Source organism: Rattus norvegicus, chromosome 6 (genome assembly GCF_036323735.1).
Source record: "Rattus norvegicus strain BN/NHsdMcwi chromosome 6, GRCr8, whole genome shotgun sequence".
In the NCBI taxonomy this organism is placed as follows: domain Eukaryota; kingdom Metazoa; phylum Chordata; class Mammalia; order Rodentia; family Muridae; genus Rattus; species Rattus norvegicus.
In genome coordinates this window covers 18,716,620-18,725,884 of record NC_086024.1, presented here as the reverse complement: position 1 = coordinate 18,725,884, position 9,265 = coordinate 18,716,620, and the positions used below count along the sequence as shown (strand labels likewise).

Below are 9,265 nucleotides of genomic sequence, written 5' to 3'. Positions count from 1 at the left end.
CTCAGCTGTTAAGAGCACTGACTGCTCTTCCAGAGGTCCTGAGTTCAATTCCCAGTGACCACGTGGTGCTTCACAACCATCTGTAATGAGATCTGATGCCCTCTACTGGTGCATCTGAAAACAGCTACGGTGTACTCACATAAATAAAAATAAATAAATCTTAAAAAAAATTGTTTTGTTGAGTCTAGCTTGTGCTGCCCAGTTAGTATTGAGAGTGTAGCATATGCTGGCATGTGGTCCACAAATCAATAGGTATATTATTAAACAAAACTGACTCTCCCCTTCCTATCAGTTATCAAATACCACTAATTCCTCAGCTGGTTGTGGAATACTGTCTATCTGGAGTTTAGGCAGATCTTGTATATACTTTCATAATTGCTGTGAATTCACATATGTAACCAGCCCATTATGTCTGGAAAGTATTTTCCATGATGTGATTCATCACACCTGGTTCTTATATTCTTTTTGCTCCCTGTTCAGAACCCGTGGTTAGAGACACCACATATTGAGTCATAAAACCTTGAAAAATTAAGCTAGTACTCAACTGGAAATGTCTGCTGACTAGCTTCATGGTGGTGGTAGTTACTATGCATAAGGAATAAAATATTTAATCTCAATCACCCAAGAACTCTGGAAGCTACAAGAATGAACAGCCTATGTATGTGGCCAAAAGTACAATAATGGCGCTAATGTTATGGCAATAACTGAACACTTTCTAATTGGATTTAAATCTTATTCCAAGAGGTCAAACATAAACTTGTCACTGATAGAGGGACCACAAACCTGTAGTATATGGAATATAGGCCTTAGGGGAGAACCAAATACTATTATTCTGCCAAATGCATATGGTATAAAAATGACTTAGTGCTAAACTTGATGCAGTTTCTTATAACTCCCAATCTGCTCTTACCACCATTGAGAGGTGACATAGTAGATTATTTCTTATTTCTTCTTCTTCCTCCTCCTCCTCCTCCTCCTCCTCCTCCTCCTCCTCCTCCTCCTCCTCCTCCTCCTCCTCTTCTTCTTCTTCTTCTTCTTCTTCTTCTTCTTCTTCTTCTTCTTCTTCTTCTTCTTCTTCTTCTTCTTCTTCTTCTTCTGACCTAGGTTTTATACATATTTTCTCTGTGTCTTTTCCCAGTGATAGTTCTACCATTTGGGGATGGGGGGAGACAGGGCCAGTCAATTCTTGTAAAAGAAGTTCATATATTGCAACTTCCCAGCAGTGAGAGTACATCTGGTTTTCTTTGAGATAAGTAAAAAGACTAATGTAGTTCTTAGGTAAGGAGGACACAGTAGTAGGCGATATCCCAGCAAAGTAATCAACTGGAAGAGGTATCTAGATTGTATAGGGCCTTGGAGGACACTGAGGGGACACTGGATTATACTTCAGTATGGCATGAAACCATTGGAAAGTTTTGAGGTTCATCAGCTGTAATTGAGCACATTTACACTGCTTCCACATGATAGTGGACTGTGTGCAGGGAGGAGAGCATGGCAGATGACAGACAGCATAGAAGAGACCACTGCCATCATTGACACACAGGAGAATGGATTCTTCAGTAATTGTGCTGGCTAAATTTTATGTCAACTTGATACAAGCTAGAGTCATTTGAAGGGAGGGAACCTCAATTGAGACAATGTTCCGTAAGATCCAGCTGTATTTTTAAACTTGTTATTGATTAGAGGGGACAGCCAATTGTGTGTGGTGCCACCCCTGGGTTGGTGGTCCTGGGTCCTATAAGAAAGCAGGCAAAGCAAGCCATTATGACAAGCCAGTAAGAAGCACCCTTCCATAGCCATTACATCAGCTCCTGCCTCTAGGTTTTAGACCTACTTGAGTTCCTGCCCTGACTTCCTTTAGTGTTGTTTTGTGATGTGGGAATAATAAGCAAATAAACCCTTTCTTCTCCAGCATTGATAATGCCTACGCCATCATGACACTGAGAACCAGGCATAGGCCTGTGAGATATAAGAAGAAACACATACTCTGGAAGCTACAAGAATGAACAGCCTATGTATGTGGCCAAAAGTACAATAATGGCACTAATGTTATGGCAATAACTGAACACTTTAAATGACCCAGATCATTTGTGTAAGAGAATGTGGTCCGGGCTTTACTGAGATCTCCTTATATACAAGAGGCAAAAGCAGTAGAAAAGTACTAGAGACATGTCAAAGGTCATTCGTTAGCAGGTGGAAAGCCCAGACATAAACTTACATACAGGGACAGCTTGGTGCACCAAGGACAGACAAAAGACATAGAGGAAAAGAACTAGATGTGGTCTCATCGAAGGGACCCAGATATCCTATCTAAAGGACCCAGAACCAGAAATTAGTGGTTTTCCAATAGGAGCCAGCAAGGAGGCAGGATGACTCCTGCCTTCCTTCTGTCCCTAGGGGAGCTCCAAAAAAGCTTAAGCTATTTTCCTTCTTTCACCAAAGAATCTGTGGAGAGTCCGGGAGGACTGTTTTTCTCAAACCCATCCTCTCTCATGTCTAGGGTGTAAACTGTCTCTAGTCAGGGTCCAAAGACTAAAAGCATCTATGAGAATTGACTTTGCTTCTCTAGATTTTAGCATAACTCATACACAAAAAGAACACATACACAAAAAATTTTACTATTATTACCTTGTCCATTTTTACAAGATTTACTCACCACTAGCCCAAATCTTTATTTTTCTTTGCCTGTGCTTCCAATTCCCACAGTCCTTCTGTATCCTGCTTACTGAGGCCTTTCTAGCTCTCAAAATTATAAGCAAGCTCACTAAATGAAAATCTTTCACAATCACCAGGGTGTAAAGAAACAGCATCAAAACCATCTTTAAAATTTATAATAATTCTCTATGTATTTCTTGAAATAGTAGTTGTGGTAAGCAAACAGGCTGTAATACTCTTATAAGTTCCATACCCTCATCAGCTTTTCGTAAATCCTGTAACAATCTCCACCTGTTTGATTTTTTTCTTAATTACAGATATGTGTGAGTTAGAATCCTGAGCCTATCTGTGATCAAACTGTGAACTGTAGCCAATGTAACACTGGCAATCTTTAACCACAATCTTTAAGTTTCCCTTGTAACACCAGAGCACAACCATAACTTTGGAAAGCAAAACTCAACCTCCAACAAACAATCTATTCCCCAAAATCCAGTCTCTCCAAAACACCAAGTCCATTCCTCATGCTATAAAGTTTGACTGCCATTTCTTGCATATGAATGCATGATGGTGCAGGATCTAATACCTCAACAAACAGACATTCCCCCAAATTCTTTTCTAAGTCTGGTTTCTATGATAAGAGTTATATTAAAATATTAGCCCTGGGTTGACTCATCCCACAAGTTGTCTAGAAAGACTCCAGTTTTAAGACAACTTTCTGTTACCAATTTAACAAATTTTTAGCCATACCCAAAAACTTAAAAGCCAGTAACCTATAACCAAGACATGTAGAGAATATTTATACATTTAAAACTAATCAGAAATAAAAAATGAAGTGGTCACACATATCTTTAATATTTAGATCAAACACCACTTTTACTTTTTCTAACTGTAATTTTAAGAGAAGCACCTTGTCACCTGTTGAATTCAATAATCACAGTCAGAGATTTTTCTAAGAGAATCAGCTCCCTTACCATAGAAGTTTTGAAGCTGCTGGCACCTTTAGATAGGCTAGTGTAAACATTTAGCCAGACCCCTGGGGAGCTTCTCCAGCAGACCTAGGCTCCTAGCTACAGATGCAGGGCTCCAAAAGACAACTGAAACTGATTTTTATTTATTTGTTCCTTTCGTGAAAGGAGTTAAAACTAAATCAAGAGGTGAATCAACCAGCATTTAAAGTCTTAACCATTCCATTTTTTTTCTTTTAAACATGAAACACAAAACACTCAAGCAACGAGAAGCAAAGCCCAGACATAAACTGACATTCATGGACAGCTTGGTGCACCTAGGACAGACAATAGACATAGAGGGAAAGAACTAGATGGTGTCCCACCGAAGGGACCCAGATATCCTACCTAAAGGGCCCAGAACCAGAAATAAGCAGTTCTCCAATAGGAGCCAGCAAGGAGGCAGGACAGTATGCTTTTGGCCATGGTATTCCATTACAGTAATAGAAGCCCTTACTAGGACAGCAATGATAGTGAATGTAGTGAGAGATAGTCAGATTGTAGACATCATTCAAAGAATATATAATAGGTATCACTGGTGAATTCAGTAAAGGTTTGAAAAGTAGAAAGAAGGCAACAGGAGACAGAAAATTGTCAAAACATACAGTAACATTTAAATAACTGTGCTTATTGCACAAATGGTAGAGCAAAACTGCATATTTACATGTAGCAAAATGGGACCTCGGAATACAAAGTTTAAATAGAATCATATATCAACTGGCACAGAAATGTCTACAGGTCCTACTAATTTAAGAAAGCTACCAGCAAGTTTTGTGTTTAAGGAGAAAGTGCTGTGGTATGCAATCTCAAACCCACAGCACTTCTTACAAAGCTGTTCTAGAATATACTTTGCACAATGAGGAAAAACACCAGAGAGGAAGAGCTCGTTGGCCTTATAAAGCTGGTTCTGGGACTTGAGACCAGATCTAAAAAAAAAAAATGAATTAGGTCAAAGTCACTTAATTAGGTCAAAGTAATTTATTAGAGTTCAGGCAAGAGGAATAAGGACAAAACTTAGAGAGGAACATTAATAATTGTTTACATAGTTAGTCATAATGTATGGGGTACAACAACAACAACAGACGGTTAGAAAGACGACTCAGCAGTTAATAGCACTGGCCGCACTTTTAGAGGTCCTGAGTTCAAGTCCCAGCATCCACATGGTGACTCACAATCATCTCTAATGTGATCTGATGCCCTCTTTTGCCATGGATCTGTACGAGCAGATAGAACACCAATATTCATAAAATAGAGAAGTAAATCTTAAAAATTGAAAAAGAAAAGAAATCAGGGTGGAAAATGGCTCATCTGTTATAGGCACTGGCTAGTCTTCCAGAGGACCAGGGTTCAATTACCATCTACATGGTAGCTGAAAAACCTCTGTATCTCCAGTTTTAGGCAAACCATTGTCTTTTATGACTTCTGTGGGCACTCGGGTCATACAGATACTGAGGCATATGTGCAGTCAAAATATCATATCTATTAAATAAATCTAAACATTTTCTAAAAGAGAAAACTTTTTATTAATGGGATGTAGTCAAGTTAATAATATTCATAATTGAGATACCATGACATAAAGAAAACATAGCTGACTCATTTGCATTCTATTCCTAAATATAAACCAATGCCCACATATATACATTTATTCATAAACATTTTATTTTTTTGATAGAGCACCTAGGCAATAATAAGTACATCATGAACAGTAAGTGTTTCAGGGATTGTAATACAGTTTAGTTTCCTGTCTCGAATACAAATAATGGATGCTAAACAATTGTTTATTTTATTGCAGAAACCTGGAGCACAGCTGGATGCAAAGTTTGCACATTAGTGATTTATATTGAGATTTATATAACAGCCTTTGCTGTAGTGGATAATCTCCAATGTGAATTAATAACAGATAAAGAATTGCACTCACAGTGCCAACTCACATAGGTCCACCCAAGTACTTTTCTACCTCTACCAAGACATTTTCCATCGTAGTTTGACCTCTGATAAAAAGACAAAACCCATTTATTAATATTCAGAAATGAGAATGTGCTCTTGCCTTGGGCTACTATTGACATTCAAAGCTGACTACCACGTATATGAATTGAATTTTTGCCTTTCCTTCAGGAGCACAGCTCTTTGCAAAGATCTATGGGGCTTCTCTAAGTTAGATTACTATGCAACAGATATCTGGTTTGCCGAATATTAACAAACCATGACAAAACACTGCAAATTAAACTTCATTCAGATTTTCTTTGAGTATTAGTCATAATTTCATCTAATGAGATATACAGAGATATAAATAGAAGGAGACACATGGAAATCATAGAGGCAAGTACTAGGGACTTCCATATAAACTACTTAATGGTGTGATTTAGTTCTGTCTTAAAGGTGGAGTCTAAACTGAACAATTTTTAAGGCATGATGGTTAGGAGTGGGTGTATGGAGATAGAAAATGCAAATTTAACTAAATTAGTAAAGGTTATATTTATTTTTCCTCCCTTCATCTCTTCCTTTCTCCGTTTCTCCTTTCCTCTGTTTCTCCCTTCCTTTATCCCCCTTTCCTCTCTCTCCTTTTCTCTCTCTGTCCTTCTTTCTCTCCCTCTCTCCCTCCTTCCTTTCCTTGCTTGTTTCCTTCCTTCCTCCTATCTCCTATTTTAGACAAAATATTCATATTTATCCTAGGCTACTCACCACATAGTTCAGGCTGTCATAAAATTCTCTCTTCTCCTGTCTCTGACTGTTACTTTAGTAATTCAGTTTGATGGCGTTTTGGAAAAACAGAACCATGGTTTGTTTATACAATAAGGGTCATTTTGAAGTTTTCTGGAACTATTTTGCATTTTAGGATGAACGCAATTGCTTTTTCTCTGATACTTCTTAGTCATTATCAATGGAAATATTAATTAGGTGGTGCTTATGTTTCAATCTAGTTGCTCTCATTATTTTAATCACTTTCATTATGTCTTTTTCACAATTATCTTGTCATCAGATAGACACCTGTCAATCACATTTTCTAACAAATTCCCCTGAATTTCCATATAGTAATATAATACAGGGTTATCTTGAACAAAATTTCAGTTTTTACTTGCTTCTGAAGAAAGTCACATAGTAACTTACATAAACTTGAAAATCATATTTACTTATTCAAATGTTTAATGACAAGCAGAGAAACAAAATTAGCCCACATATTAACTTAAAATAAAAATGGAATATTAATGATACAGAGTATATTTTGTCCTTTGGTGTTTTGCAATTTCGAAAGAAATAAGTTTTACATGATGAGAAAATTTTGGCAATACTGGACATTTAACCTGGGATTTACACTTATATTTTGTCTCTAAACCATCACCCAAGCCCTTAAAAATGAGTGATGTTTCAAAAATGGTGAGTAAAAGTCAGAATGAAAGCCCAAGTTGCATCTTTTAAAGAAAGCATTACAACTTATTGCAAACTTTTCAAATAAATTCTAAGGTAGGAGTTAAATGCAGAAAGAACTGATAGTATGATTATTAGCTTTTATTGCGGGTTGACTTCATCACAAAATTGTCTAACAGAGTATCATTTATATAAAGCAAGACAAAAAAAATGACTCATAGCCAAATGCTGGTTCTTATATTATTTCCATAATGTGATTTGTGTGAGGGTGTGTGTGTGTGTGTGTGTGTGTGTGTGTGTGTGTGTGTGTGTTTGCGCGCGCGCGCACCTGTGTGCATGTACGAGGTGGTAGACAGAAATGTTTCAACTGAGAGGAAGAGATAGAACAGTTATCTAGTCTCTTGTATTACCTGGAGAAGCTTGTGACATAAGAGCAGAGAGTGCTGTCTGAGGCAGTCATGTTCCTTGCCATTCAGTGAATCAAAGCTGCACAAAATCCAGGGATCAGACTCCTAATAACGGTGTCAATTGAGGATCTCTTAAAACCTCCCTAAACAGTTATCTGGAAGAGTAAATAAACCACCAACAGAGAATATGTGTGGTGTAGATTTTGGAAACCCTGGGCTTTTTTAAAAGCAGAAGTAGAAAGCAGAAGTAGATTGTGTATAAATAGCAGTGCTGTTGGAGGAGCCTGCAGAGGAGTTTCTTAAAGAACAGTGCAGTAAAACTCTGCTGACCCCCTCCACATATAAAAAGAAAAGCAGACACACACACACACACACACACACACACACACACACACACACACACACACACAAAAGAAAAGCATAGTTTAATTTTCCAGTGTCATTGATTATTCTGTTATTGTTCCTTCTCGTCGTTCTTCTCTTTAGTTTTCTATCTTTTTCATTTTTTTTCCAGTCTTAAATTCTTGACTGACAGCCACGGAGTGGAAGGGGTGACTGAATCGAGGAAATGGGTGAGGACCACTCATCACTCATCACCTGTCTCCCCTCAAGAACTCAGCTCACAGCTCACAGCTGAGCACAGTTATTGAGACGGAAGACTGAATATAGCAAATCCCTTTTATAAGAATGTTATGCCACTGCCTGTTCATTTACTGAACTTAGACACTTAGTTATTCTAGTTACGCATGGAATTTCTTATTATCCTCAGCAACCAAGATTTTGATGAGACTCCCAGGACTTGAGAAAAGCTTCATTTGTGTTCTTTGTCTTTATTGAAACTCATGCTAACGGGATAATTGGGGTTAATGCTAAGGTGAAATTGATAACATGCTACCACTAACGCAGACACTCCCACCCCCACCACACACACATCCCACATGGGAGGTGGAGGAGGTGTTAGCTCAGTCTTTAATCTTAGCTAGGGTATAGGAACATGTTCGCACTTCCATCCTCCTAAGAAGATTGGTCATTTTCACCAGCAGGTCAGTAGCCTACATTTTACATGGGGCATTTTACATGGAAATTTCAGTGCTTAAATGTTTATAATATCTACATCTAAAAAAAACCATGTATTTAGAGAGCTGTGGGCTGTGGATTTAATTTGTGGATATAGCATTTGCCTAGAGAGTGGTGTGCCTGCGGTTTGACCATAGCACAACATCACACTATGATATGATGGAGTAAACCTGTGAATGTAGTATGGGAGAGATAGAGACAGGAGAGTCTGAAATTCAAGGTCATCACTTGTTATATAACAAGTTCAAGGCCATCCTGAGCTGTATGATATAAATCTTTTGTTCCTAGATAATGAAAATATTTTCAATTCCAGTGTGTGTATTCCAAGAGTTTCTATTACTAATATCCCAGAAGAAGATTCTGTGAATCACTCAATTAAATCTCTGAGTGGCCAACTAGAAAGCATGCTTTTAAGCATGCAATGGTTCTAATGAATATGGCTTCATAGGCTAATATATTTGAATGCTTGGTCTCCAGCCATTGAAACTACTTCAGAAGGATTAGAAGGTGTGGCCCTGTTTGAGGAGGTGTGTCACAGCGCGTAGACTTTATGATTTCCAAAGTCTACACCAGTCCAATTTCACTCTGTCTCTCTTTTCTGTTATCTCTGTCTGCCTCTTGGTCTCTGACTCTCTTCCTCTCCCCCTCTTTCCCTCTCTCTGCCTGCTATCTGTGGTTAAGATTTGAGTTTTCAGGTATTTATCCAGAGCCATTCCTGCTTACCTGCCACTATGTTCCCTTTTTAATGAACATGGA

General features: G+C 38.1%; 1 long non-coding RNA gene across 1 annotated transcript; it reads right to left on the bottom strand.

The window, feature by feature from the left end:
- Positions 1-1,034: 1,034 nt before the first annotated feature.
- LOC134479318 (uncharacterized) lies at positions 1,035-9,265 on the bottom strand. The gene is made up of 2 exons (XR_010052479.1): positions 7,436-9,265; positions 1,035-1,735 (listed from the first exon to the last, which is right to left on the bottom strand). It is a non-coding gene; the product is annotated as an uncharacterized LOC134479318 (long non-coding RNA).